This window comes from Stenella coeruleoalba (genome assembly GCF_951394435.1).
Source record: "Stenella coeruleoalba genome assembly, chromosome: 1".
Lineage (NCBI taxonomy): Eukaryota > Metazoa > Chordata > Mammalia > Artiodactyla > Delphinidae > Stenella > Stenella coeruleoalba.
In genome coordinates this window covers 117,248,769-117,262,596 of record NC_137169.1, presented here as the reverse complement: position 1 = coordinate 117,262,596, position 13,828 = coordinate 117,248,769, and positions in this window count along the sequence as shown.

The following is a 13,828-nucleotide window of genomic DNA, read 5'->3' as shown; positions in this document are numbered from 1 at the left end:
ATGATGTTTTTTGTGGGTTTGTCATATATGCCTTTATGATGTTGAGGTAGGTTCCCTCTGTGCCCATTTTCTGGAGAGTTTTTATCACAAATAGATGTTGAATTTTGTCAAAAGCTTTTTCTGTATCTATTGAGATGATCATATGGTTTTTATTCTTCATTTGTTAATATGGTGTATCACATTGACTGATGTGCGTACAGTGAAGAATCCTTGCATCCCTGGGATAAATCCCACTTGGTCATGATGTATGATCCTTTTAATGTGTTGCTTTATTCTGTTTGCTAGTATTTTGTTGAGGATTTTTGTATCTATATTCATCAGTGATATTGGTCTGTAATTTTCTTTTTTGGTAGTATCTTTTTCTGGTTTTGGTATCAGGGTGATGGTGGCCTCATAGAATGAGTTTGGGAGTGTTCCTTACTGTGCAATTTTTGGGAAGAGTTTGAGAAGGATGGGTGTTAGCCCTTCTCAAAATGTTTGATAGAATTCACCTGTGAAGCCGTCTGGTACTGGACTTTTGTTTGTTGGAAGATTTTTAATCACAGTTTCAATTTCATTACTTGTGGTTGGTCTGTTCATATTTTCTATTTCTTCCTGGTTCAGTCTTGAAAGGTTATACCTTTCTAAGAATTTGTCCATTTCTTCCAGATTGTCCATTATATTGGCATAGAGTTGCTTGTAGTAGTCTCTTAGGATGCTTTGTATTTCTGTGGTGTCCACTGTAACTTCTCCTTTTTCATTTTTGATTTTATTGATTTGAGTTCTCTCTCTCTTTTTCTTGATGAGTCTGGCTAAAGGTTTATCAATTTTGTTTATCTTCTCAAAGAACCAGCTTTTAGTTTTATTGATGTTTGCTATTGTTTTCTTTGTTTCTATTTCATTTATTTCTGCTCTGATCTTCATGATTTCTTTCCTTCTACTAACTTTAGATTTTGTTTGTTCTTCTTTCTCTAGTTGCTTAGGTGTAAGGTTAGATTGCTTATTTGAGATTTTTCTTGTTTCTTGAGGTAGGATTGTATTGCTATAAACTTCCCTCTTAGAACTGCTTTTGCTCCATCCTATAGATTTGGATCATCGTGTTTCGTTGTCATTTGTCTCTAGATATTTTTTGATTTCCTCTTTGATTTCTTCAGTGATCTCTTGGTTATTTAGTAACATATTGTTTAGCCTCCATGTGTTTGTGTTTTTTACGTTTTTTTTCCCTGTAATTGACTTCTAATCTCATAGCATTGTTGTCGGAAAAGATGTTTGATGTGATTTCCATTTTCTTAAATTTACCAAGGCTTGATTTGTGACCCAAGATGTGATCCGTGTGCACTTGAGAAGAAAGTGTAATCTGCTGGTTTTGGATGGAATGTCCTCTAAATATCAATTAAGTCTATCTAGTCTATTGGGTCATTTAAAGCTTGTTTTCCTTACTAATTTTCTGCCTGGATGATCTGTCCATTGGTGTAAGTGAAGTGTTAAAGTCATCCACTGTTATTGCGTTACTGTCAATTTCCTCTTTGGTTTTTGTTTTTTTTATGGTATGCGGGCCTCTCACTGTTGTGGCCTCTCCCTTTGGGGAGCACAGGCTCCGGACGTGCAGGCTCAGTGGCTATGGCTCATGGGCCCAGCCACTCCGCGGCATGTGGGATCTTCCTAGACTGGGGCACGAGCCTGTGTCCCCTGCATCGGTAGGCAGACTCTCAACCACTGCACCACCAGGGAAGCCCCAATTTCCTCTTTTATAGTGGCTAGCATTTGCCTTATGTATTGAGGTGCTCCTATGTTTGGTGCATATATATTTATAATTATTATATCATCTTCTTGGATTGATCCCTTGATCATTATGTAGTGTCCTTCCTTGTCTCTTGTAACATTCTTTATTTTAAATTCTATTTTATCTGATAAGTGTATTGCTACTCCAGCTTTCTTTTCATTTTTTACATGGAATCTTTTTCCATTCCCTCACTTTCAGTCTGTATGTGCCCCTCGGTCTGAAGTGGGTCTCTTGTAAACAGCATATAGATGGGTTTTGTTTTTGTATCCATTCAGTGAGCCTGTGTCTTTTGGTTGGAGCATTTAATCCATTCACATTTAAGGTAGTTATCAATATGTATGTTCCTATTACCATTTTCTTCATTGTTTTGGGTTTGTTTTTGTAGGTCCATTTCTTCTCTTGTGCTTCCCACTTAGAGAAGTTCCTTTAGCATTTGTTGTAGAGCCCGTTTGGTGGTGCTGAATTCTCTTAGCTTTCGCTTATCTGTAAAGCTTTTGATTTCTCCGTTGAATCTGAATGAGATCCTTGCCGGGTAGAGTAATCTTGGTTGTAGGTTCTTCCCTGTCATCACTTTAAATATATTGTGCCACTCCTTTCTGGCTTGTAGAGTTTCTGAGGAGAAATCAGTTAACCTTATGGGAGTTCCCTTGTATGTTATTTGTCATTTTTCTCTTGTTGCTTTTCATAATTTTTCTTTGTCCTTAATTTTTGTCAATTTGATTACTATGTGTCTTGGCATGTTTCTCCTTGGGTTTATTCCGTCTGGGACTCTTGCGCTTCCTGGAATTGGGTGGCTACCTCCTTTCCCACGTTAGGGAAATTTTTTACTATAATCTCTTCAGATATTTTCTCGGGTCCTTTCTCTCTTTCTTCCCTTTCTGGGACCCCTATAGTGTGAATGTTGGTGTGTTTAATATTGTACCAGAGGTCTCTTAGGCTATCTTCATTTCTTTTCATTCTTTTTTCTTTATTCTCTTCCACAGCAGTGTATTCCATCATTCTGTCTTCCAGGTCACTTATCCGTTCTTCTTCCTCAGTTATGCTGCTATTGATTCCTTCTAGTGTATTTTTCATTTCAGTTATTGTATTGTTCATCTCTGTTTGTTTGTTCATTCTTTAATTCTTCTAGGTGTTTGTTCTTTAATTCTTGTAGGTCTTTGTTAAACATTTCTTGCATCTTCTCAATCCTTGCCTCCATTCTTTTTCCGAGGTCCTAGATCATCTTCACTTCATTATTCTGAATTCTTTTTCTGGAAGGTTGCCTATCTCCACTTCATTTAGTTGTTTATCTGTGGCTTTATCTTGTTCCTTCATCTGGTACATAGTCCTCTGCCTCTTAATTTTGTCTGTCTTTCTGTGAATGTGGTTTTCCTTCTACAGGCTGCAGGATTGTAGTTCTTCTTGCTTCTACTGTCTGCCATCTGGTGGATGAGGCTATCTAAGAGGCTTGTGCAAGCTTCCTCATGGGAGGGACTGGTGGTTGGTATAACAGGGTGTTGCTCTGGTGGGCAGAGCTCAGTAAAACTTTAATCCACTTGTCAGCTGATGGGTGGGGCTGATTTCCCTCCCTGTTGGTTGTTTGGCCTGAGGCGACTCAGCACTGGAGGCAACAGGCTCTATGGTGGGGCTAATGGCAGACTCCAGGAGGGCTCATGCCAAGGAGTACTTCCCAGAGCTTCTGCTGCCAGTGTCCTTGTCCTCATGGTGAGCCACAGTCACCCCCCACCTCTGCAAGAGACCCTCCACCACTAGCAGGTAGGTCTGGTTCAGTTTCCCATGGGGTCACTGCTGCTTCCCCCCGTGTCCTGCTGCACACACTACTTTGTGTGTTCCCTCCAAGAATGGAGTCTCTGTTTCCCCCAGTTCTGTCGAAGTCCTGCAATCAAATCTCACTAGCTTTCAAAGTCTGATTCTCTGGGGATTCCTCCTCCCGTTGCCGGATCCTCAGGTGGGGAAGCCTGACGTGGGGCTCAGAACCTTCACTCCAGTAGGTGGCCTTCTGTGGTATAACTGTTCCCCAGTTTGTGAGTCACCCACCCAGTGGTTATGGGATTTGATTTTATTGTGATTGCATCTCTCTTACCGTCATTGCAGCTTCTCCTTTGTCTTTGGATGTGGGGTATCTTTTCCGATGAGCTCCAGTGTCTTCCTGTCAATGATTGTTCAGCAGTTAGTTGTGATTCCAGTGCTCTCACAAGAGGGAGTGCATTCACACCCTTCTCCTCCGCCATCTTGAACCAATCGAGGCAAAAAATCTATCCAGACTTTTTCATCCATACTTTTCATTATATAATTTTACATCCCTTTGTTTTTAAGTTTTTTCATATCTTTTGTTTTAACCCTGTCTTCTGTAGACAAAGTATTGCTGGATCTTTTTTTTTTTTTTTTTCCAACTTACATTTTCCTTGTTTGGTTTGGTGAGTTCAATACACTTATATTTATTATAATTTGTTCTATTTGAATTTATTTCTGCCATTGTTATGGGCCAGATGTTTTTGTCCCTCCGAAAACCATATGTTGAAGCTCTGACCCCTGACGTGATAGTATTTGGAGGTGGTGCCATTGGGAAGGAATTGGGTTTAGATGAGGTGGTGCTCTCACAATAGGTTCAGGGCCCGTATAAGAAGAGGAAGAGACACCAGAGCTCTCTCTCCACCCACAAGCGCAAGGAAAGGCCTTGTGAGAACACAGCAAGAAGGTGGCTGTCTGCACCTCAGGAAGTATCGTTACCAGACACAGAATCTGTTGGCACCTTGACCTTGGACTTCCCTGCGAGAAAGTCAAGGAAAGTGTCTGTTGTTTAACCCGCCCATTCTATGGTATTTTGTTACAGAAGCCTGAGTGAAGATAGAAATCTTATTCCATTCTTTCCATTTACTATACATTTTGTTTCTTTTTTTTTCTCCTCTTCTGCTTTTCATTGGCTTTCCCCCTGCTGATTTGAAACCTCTATTAAAAAAAAACTTATGGTGGTTATCCATAGCCTATTAAAACCTGTATTTTTGCTTTTCCCTACCTAAAAACCTCAAAATATGTTGTTATAATTAAGAATACTCTCATTTCCCTTTTGTCATCATAATTAATCCCACCTCATTTTCTGATCTAAAATTTGAATTATTATTATCTACTCCTTTTGGGTCCTTTACCATTTAAATAACAGTAAGCTTTAGTGAATCAATTACTCATCCTTACTTCCTACATATTTACAAACACATAGAACTCTCTGAGTTCACTTCTTTTCTTATTGCAATATTTCCTCCAAGAATATTTTCAAAGATGGTCTTTGAGAAGTAACCTTTTGCAGTCTTATATGCTTCATAATATTATTTTACACTCATTCAAATGATAGTTTAACTGAATATAAAATATAGGTTTAGTGTTTTTTTTTCTTTCAACAATATCAAATATTAAGCCATTATTATTTTGTATCTAGAATTCCTATTGAGATGTCTGATGTCAATCTGATTCTCCTTTATAGCCAATCTTCTTTTTCTGGAAACTTTAAAGATGGTGTATCTTTTTTTTTTTTTTTTTGACAGGTAAGAAGTGAAAGGTGGTTTGTCTTTATGATCTTAAATTTCCCTGTAAATGTGTCTGAGTTTTTCCTCCTCTATCCTGTTTGAAGGTCTATATGTCATTTTATTCTTAAGATTTTAATCTTTCTGTACTTTTGGAGAATTCTCACTTTTTTCAAAGATTTCCTCCCCTTCTGTTTTCTCTCTCCTACTGGAATTCCTAGTAAAGAAGTATCATCTGTTTTATTTCTCCTTTCCCATATTATTTGTTGAATGATCTTAGGAAAATTACAAGCCTTTCCAAAGGAGGTAAGTACTTATCTCATGAATGTACGTTATTTTCATCACTAAAAGCTGCCTCTTGGCAGAAATTAGCTGCCAGAAACTGTAATGCCTAAAGTCAGCCACAAGAGGTCAGACAACCACCAAGAAAACAGGTACTGAGCTGAGGGTTTTTTGTTTGTTTGTTTAGCACTGCTGAGGAACTATGGTAGCTACAAAAACGGAAACATTCCTCTCACTAATACTCATCTCTCATTTGAATGCTTAATCTCCAGTGTCAATAGCAAGATTAGTGTATGAGCCAGCCTTCCCTGAGTTTGCAATTTGAGATGCAATAGAAATACTTCTGCCACTCCTGCTTGGGGCTGAAATTCTTGCAATTCATAGAGCAGATTTACACCAAAACCATTCAGAACGGATGTTTTCAAGAGGCACCAGAGTCAGCTCTGTCATTTACTGGTAGAGTAACTTTGGGCAAGTTGCTGAAACTCCCTAAGCCTCTGGCCAGCCTCGTCTAGAAAATGGAGTTAATGATTCTTACTGCATAGAGTTATTGTGAGGAATCAGAAAACATGCCAGCACAGGTTAACACTGAAAAACTATAGCCTTTGCTGTTTCCTCTTCTGTAAAATGAGGGATTGGTGAATGGGTCTCTAAATTCCCATCCCACATGAATATTCAGTGTTTAATGAAATTGCATTCACCCCTGGAGATGGTCCAATTCAACAAGATGTTTCTGGGCCATGAACATCTCTGGGAAATTTTTATCAGACTGGTGTGATGGAAACAGAGAAGAACCATGTGGTGGTGGGGAAGCTGTCTGCTCCTCGGGTCTAAAAACCTAGGCCTACACATCTAGCTCTGCTTTTTATCAGTTGTAAGACTCAGACAAATCTGCTTAGTCATTACCTCAATCTCAGTTTACCCATCTATAAAATGGGGCTGAAATAACTACCTCACAAGATAAAGGATTAATGACAGCATGTGTGTGAATTATTTGAATGCAGTAAGGTTTTGTCTGTATCTAAAGAACGGGCGTAAAGGGACTTCTCTTGCAGGGCTATTGAGAAAAACAAATGAGATAATGAACGTAAATTGATTAGCACAATTCCTGGCATGTATAGGAGCTTTAGAAATATAATAAAGCATCAATGAATAGCAAAGCCCAAAATAGTAAAGTACGAATATTAAGAACTGGACCTGAGCGAAGCTGGAGGAGCAGCAACCAGAGGTGGGCAGGTGCCTGGCACGGGAGTACGACCCTTCTTACAAGTGCCTGCTTCTGCCGGCTCCATGGCAAGGTGTCACTCGTCCGGGAGGCAGAATTAATGAAGGCTCTGGCTGGAGAGAAATGAGCTACACACTGGCCCATTCATCACTTTCCACTTTGAAAATGGCCTTTCTCAATCCTTCTCTGCAGTGGGTGATCAGGTACAGAGACTGCCTGTAGGTGGAGGCCCTGAGGAAGGAGGCTGAAAGGGGTGGGGTTCACTTGGCACTAGATTGTTGTGTGTACACAGATGACACGTTCTGTTAGTTCAGCTCAAAGCACATCCTTATCAAGCGATGTGACAGGTGCTGTGCCTGGGACCGAGGAGTCAGAGATGGAGATGACAAGGCCCCCGCCTTTGAGGAGCTCAGAAACTTGTGGGAGAGACAACAGGAGGCAGCTCTTGATACTTCCTATGTCACATGGCCTGTGCCAGCACGGAGGAACGCACAGGGTGCCACCCAGGTGCAGAGGATGGGCTGGGGGTGGTGTCTGAGCAGGGACCCCAGAGGAAGGGATGCCTGAGCTGAAATCTGAAGGATGAACCAGGACAGCCTGGAAGAGTCACAGGAAAGAGAAGGAAGGTGGGGGTGATGGGGCCGATGGACATTCTTGAACAAAGATGTGGAGGTAATTCTAAGCAGTTTGGGGTGGTGGGGTACTGGGACATAGAGGCAGTGGTAGCAGATGAAGCTGGCAAGGTCCGCTGGGCAGGACTGTGGACGGTCCTGAGCACAGACAGCCCGGCTCCCCCTCCCCCACGCGCTTCCCAGAAGAGTCCCCAGCCTCGTGACAATCTATACTACCTACATAACTGCTGATGGATGAATGAGTGGGACGTGGGGAGAGGCATGGGCAGGGCTGCTGACCATGGGCACAGCCTCCTCCTTCAGCTTTATGACACGTGGGATCACCTTCCACAAGGCCTTTGCAACCTCTGCAGAAGACTCAGTTCCTAGAAATGTCACACCTTGGCCCAGCCTACAGGGAATTTACCAGGTCTGCTGCAAAGACCTTCTGACAGTTCTTGACTCAGAGGACCCAGGACTTAAACTGAGCAAGGAAGTTTGACAAACACAACTTACCAGATACCCAGAGACTGACCAGAAGGTAGTACAAGCTTGTTCTGGGTTTTCCTGTCCAGCACCTGGGACCATCCATTGTGGGCTCAGGATGCAGAGGGAGCACATCCACTGGCTGAAGCTGCAGGGCTGATGGAGTTCCAGTCCCTCCATCTCAAAGGCCGGGCTGCCCCTTTGCTGCCATAGTGGCCTGGACTAACCAGAGCCACCCCATGGTAGCCATAGGGAGATGCTGTAAGTTGCCATGAGTTAGCCCACGAAGCAGGCTGGACACTTGGCCGTGCTTACACACCAGACCAAACCGGCGGGAGTTTTGTAATAAACAGGAGTGTAGAGATGCTACTGGCGGCAAACACGGAGGGTGCTCTATGGCAGAGGTCCCCAACCCCCGGGCCACAGCTTGGTACCAGTCCTTGGTCTGTTAGGAACTGGGCCGCACAGCAGGAGGTAAGTGGCGGGTGAGCCAGCGCGAAGCTTCATCTGTATTTACAGCCGCTCCCCAAGGCTCGCATTACTGCCTGAGCTCCGCCTCCTGTCAGATCAGCCGCGGCATTAGATTCTCATAAGAGCGCGAACCCTACTGTGAACTGCGCATGCGAGGGATCTAGGTTGTGCGCTCCCTATGAGAATCTAATGCCTGATCTGAGGTGGAGCTGAGGCGGTGATGCTAGCACCGGGGAGTGGCTGCAAATATAGATTATCATTAGCAGAGAGGTTTGACTGCACAGAGACCATAATGAACCAATTGCTTGCAGACTCATATCACAACCCTATCAGTGAGTGGCAGGTGAAAACAAGCTCAGGGCTCCCACCGATTCTGCATTACGGTGAGTTGTAGAATTATTTCATTATATATTACAATGTAATAATAATAGAAATAAAGTGCACTTTTTTTCTCTTGGCCAGAAGAAAGTCACTTGACAGTGTTTACTTCATTAGTCTGAATGCTACAGAAGACCAAAAACCAAAAACAAAAAAACACAGCACATGCACAGAAACAAAACCCCAAACCACTAAAAACTGCCTAAACACTGATTTGTTAAGCAGAGCAGAGATGAAATTTCTCTAGCAGAGAAAGAGTAAAAAGGTAATGTGGGCCTTTTAAACCTTTAGTCCATTTAGCCAGGCTTCAGTTGGGATAAATGGAATATCAAAATCAGGCTCGTCTAGACGAAAACTGCATGGCTGTTTAAAAACCACTGAATAGGAGGAATGTGTTAGAAGGAAATAGATTAAAAACAATTAGACAAGCGTTGACCCGCACCTATTTTTCTAATAAGTTTCTATCAAGCGCCTCAGTCTAAAAATCTAACATACCTGGACCATTACTACTACCAGCAAGTCTTATTTATTTCTGGCCATTTATTCCTGAAAGTCTTGTGAGAAGACATGGTGAGGAGTAAATCCAACCGCACGTAGGATGGCGGACAAGAGAAAACATGCGTGATGCGCTTGAAACATCCCCAAACCATCCCCCACCCGCCACCGGTCTGTGGAAAAATTGTCTTCCACGAAACCAGTCCCTGGTGCCAAAAAGGTTGGGGACTGCTGCTCTAAGGAAGAAGGTGGCCAAGCAGATGGCACTGGAAACCACTGACTTGTTAAACAGTAAAACGCAAAACAAAAGTTGCAGTTTGTTGGGAGGCTGCCTTTTGCTTTGGGGGATTTTCTTCTTTTTCCTTTTTTTTTTTTTTTTTTGTCTTTTCCAAGAGAGAGAAACTGGCAGCGTTTCCTGCTCCGAAAAGGACAGATTCCTCAGGCACCTCCCACGAGGGAGAAAGTAGCCTGGTGTCTGAGTTTGTCCTTAAATATTTCCTCAAGCTGGCTTCCCTGTATGGTCAGTAACCAAGTGATTCGTTCCGTGGGGTAGAGCTTCCCTGGGCTCCCTCGAGCTGGACTATTTATCATGGCAGCAGCTGGAGATAAGCTGGACACAAAGAGGATTTGTGTCTCCACGGGTCGGGCCCTAGATACGAACGTGGAGGAATTTTCTCATTAGTGGTAAGTCATGGAGGGGACTCCGGGCTTTCATCGTGCGACCCAGTGCAAACAGCGGCAGGGAGGAGGGCACCCTGGAGGGGCAAAGTCCTTGAAGATACTTTCTCTGGACAACTGAAATGAAGGTTTCCAGAGTGGATTTCCTTGGGAGAGAGGAGAGACACTGAATGTTGTCTGCAAGCTGTTTGGGGTTAGGTGGGGCTTCATCTAGGAGAGCTGCATTTCTTTGTGTGGACTTAATTACTTGTTCCCACTCAGAGGGGAGCCACAGTGGGGGCCCCAGATCGGGCACCTCAAACCCAGCGGTTGGCTGGCAGGGGCAATGCTGAGTGAAGCCCAGGGGACCCCGAGGGCCAAAGTCTCAAAGGCAAGGAGGCGTAACCAGCGGCTGGCAGGCTGATCTGGGGAGCCCTGCGGTGGTGGAGATGTGGGTAGAGAGGGGACAGGGAGTTGAAGCACAGACGGTTCTAGAATACTCCCAGGAGTCACAGACTTCAAAGGGATTCGGAAGATGTCCGAGAGCAAACTGACCAGGAAGGAATTCTCTGAGCTTGGAGTAGTATCTGAGGTGCCGTCCCAGACTAGCTAATTCCATAAATTCTGAATCCCAGCTGGGGTTCCTCACCAGCACAGGCACAGACTTTAGGAATGAAGTGGGCTTCCTGATGACCTCTGATTTGTTCGTTTCCTTCAGCAACCACTATAGGCAGATTAAGCTCAGAGTCTGAAAAACACTCAGTTGAAATTACTCGCCCCCCCCCAATTTGGTACTTCATTGCATAACAGGCTACGCTAACATAGCCTGTTAGCATAACAGGAAGGCAGGTTCCGTGGTGTCCTCACCCATCGTGGGCATAGTGAGAGACAGAACCAGGTGTCTCTTCACCAGTATTACCACTGTGTCCCAGACAGCGCTCAGCTCACAGACAGGCTTGGATATGTTGTCTGAATACATGCATCTTTGTATCCCAGCTTCTAGACCAAAGGCTCAGAGCACAGCACTAAAACGTGACATATTCACATGCTTTTTCACACTTAAAAATTTCCTCAGAAGTTTTTAATTTTTACATTATAGTTTTTCATATTTGATCTCAGCCAAAAATAACTCCTTTGCATAATAGTGGGAAAGAAAAGCATACGAAAGGCACATTTCACACCTGAATGACTGCAGAAGTTGATCCTGAAGCCATCCAACGGGAGAGGTCACCCAAAGAATAGTCACTGGACTTAGCTTAAAGGAAGAAGTTGCTATTGTAAGTACTTGCAATGCCTTTTCCCAGGCATGGGATATGCTGGATTGGGTTTTGTGTTACTCCTGCTTTCCCAGAACACGCTGCTCCCCACTCCAGAGCGAGCGAGCAGTGTGAGTGCCCGTGGTCTTCGTGCTCGTCCTCTGACAAAGGAAGTGCAGGAGTGGAATTCAATGCAGAAAAGGCTGGAGACAGCCTCATGCCTGAGACATTTCTGATGTCCCCAGGGAGGGACCCCTGGCACATCGTGGGGGCGAATGATAGGGCTGGGCAGAAAGGGCCCATCCTTCCCCCTTTAGAAATGTGTGTGGCTTCTTTTCCTTCCCCTTCCCGTCTCTTCTTTACTTTGTCCCTTTTGAGGAGGTCAAAGGTCTGGCCAACTCTCAGCTGGGGGTCCTCTGGGTCTCCTGGTCTGACACCAACCAGGGGCAGCAAGGGGGTTAAAGGGGCTTCCGGCCACCGCTGCCACAAGCCATGCTGTCTCAGTAAGGAGCATCTGGGTTGCCCCAGTCTGGGGTTAGTGCCTACATCAGCAGCTTCGAGTTTTTTCCCAACATTGCTAATGACTCCGAATCTGATGGCAGCTCTGATCCCTCTCTGAAGAGTGCCTGTGTGCACACCTAGCTCTGTCCCCTCCTTGATGGGAGAGGGCTGTGGACCCCAGGTGGACGCTCTGGTGGTCACTCGCATTTCCTCCCTGCTTCCTTCTGAGGGGGAAGGTTGCACCTTTGCACGTGACGTTGATGCCCTGAACCAGACGTAGGTCTGGTTGGAAGAGGGACACTTCCACAGCAGCCAGCCACTTAGAGGAACGTGTGAGAGCACATCCCGAGAGATCATTTCCTCCCAAGGTCTCGTGCTGGAGATCTGTCATCAGTGCCCATCATCCTCACGTCTCACTCTTCCAGGCTCACAAAGCAAAAGGCCAATGCTCTCCGCTCAATAAGGCAGCCTTCAGAAAAACCAACCACTCTGCATCAGTCAGGAGCAAAAAACCAAACCAGCAAAACCAAACCAAATCATTTTATTGTGTGGTTTCCTTCTACCAGAAGATTACTAAAAATATAAATATAAAATCTCTAGAAAACACTTGGAATAGCTCTGTAATATTCTTCTTTCCCCAAACGGGGGCCAACCTCTTTGTTCTTTAAAAGTTGATGGACTACATGAATGTCTTCATATCACCCACATTCGTTAACACAGATACATTTCTCTCCACGCAGGGGAATAGGCCACCTTCCTGCCAAGTTCTGGAAGCTCACCTTGCATCTATCAGGGTAAAACTATTGCTGAATATGGGAACACAGGACAGTGGGTAACAGGGAGAGAAAAAAACTCTGTGGCCCCAGCTTCCTCCTGTGGACACAGAAGACAGGCCCTTCATTTCTCCTCAGTACCCTGTCCTGGAGCAGACTGGGCCAAGCTTCCAGAGAAGTTGGATTCACCATGAGGGGTGTGTCAGGGGGGTGACTGCCATGCCGCAGTCACGGGCAGGTCAGGCTGTTGACATGGACACGGGAAGTCAAGTGGGGCTTTGCATAGAGAGCTGGTCTGAGCCGGGGCCCTCAGCAGGATAGAAGTCGCTGTTCCTACTGGCCTCTGGGCTACACTTAGCCCTGGCACCAGGCACTCTCTGTCACATCTAGGACCTCATTTTAGCCTCAGAGAGCTCCTCCACCCCGGTAGCAGCCTCACCCCTCCTGTAGAAGGATGGCTGAGATGGAGATCAGAGAGGCCACCCAGACATTGAAGCAGGGTCCCACAGCTCCTTGTTTGGCACTAGACACAAGTCCAAGGAACACTGGGACCACCCTGGCCACGGTCCTGGGACAGCCTGATAGGATCCCTGGGCTAACCCTGGGTCTGAGGGCCAGGACCTCAGCAGCGGCTGGGTGTGGAGCAGAGAGCAGGGTGCTTAAGTCAGCCCGGGCCTGCCACCTCTGCACCTATGGCTACAATAACACCCGGCCAGAGCCACCCTGGTCTCTGGGAGAGGAGTAGCCCCAGAGCGCAGGAACCTGGTAAGTTTCCCATCAGAGAAGCAAACCAAGCTTCTGGGATGGAAGCACAGATGAGAGTGGGCTAGCTGCCAGCACGTGGGTTTAGTTCTCTGCCCCCAGCTCTGTGTTTTGTGCAGAACCCCAAGCCATTGTGGGAAAACTCACGGGCCCCCAAATGCTAGTCCTGAGAACTTCTGAGCATCAGGGTCAGAGATCAACATCTTTGTGATATTCCTGGAGTAAGTCAGGATCGACTCAATTCAGTAACAGCCTTCCTCACTTCACCACGGCCTGCAAGGTGCCCGGCGTGCCTGGACCCTCCTGAGGAAGATGAGACAAAGCTTCACTCTGAGAACGCAGGGTAGGAGAAAAGGCGGCGGGAGAGCTACGGCAAGGCCCCCGGCTGCAGAAGCAAGGAGGCGGGAAGGGCACCTGCATCCCGGTGGTCCCCCGAGGCTCCCAGGTCTACAGGAGTTAGCTTGGACATTTTATAAGGCAGGGGTGGTTCCTGGGGAGCAGGAACTGGGTGATGAGATGAAGTGGGCAGTGAGCTCTGGGGCACCCAGAGTGGGAAGCTGAACAAAGAATAGAAAAGGGGAGGCGGCAGGAGTCACAGAAGGAGAACTGAACAGCCCACTCTGGCCAGATGTGCCACTCCCAGCCTTCTCC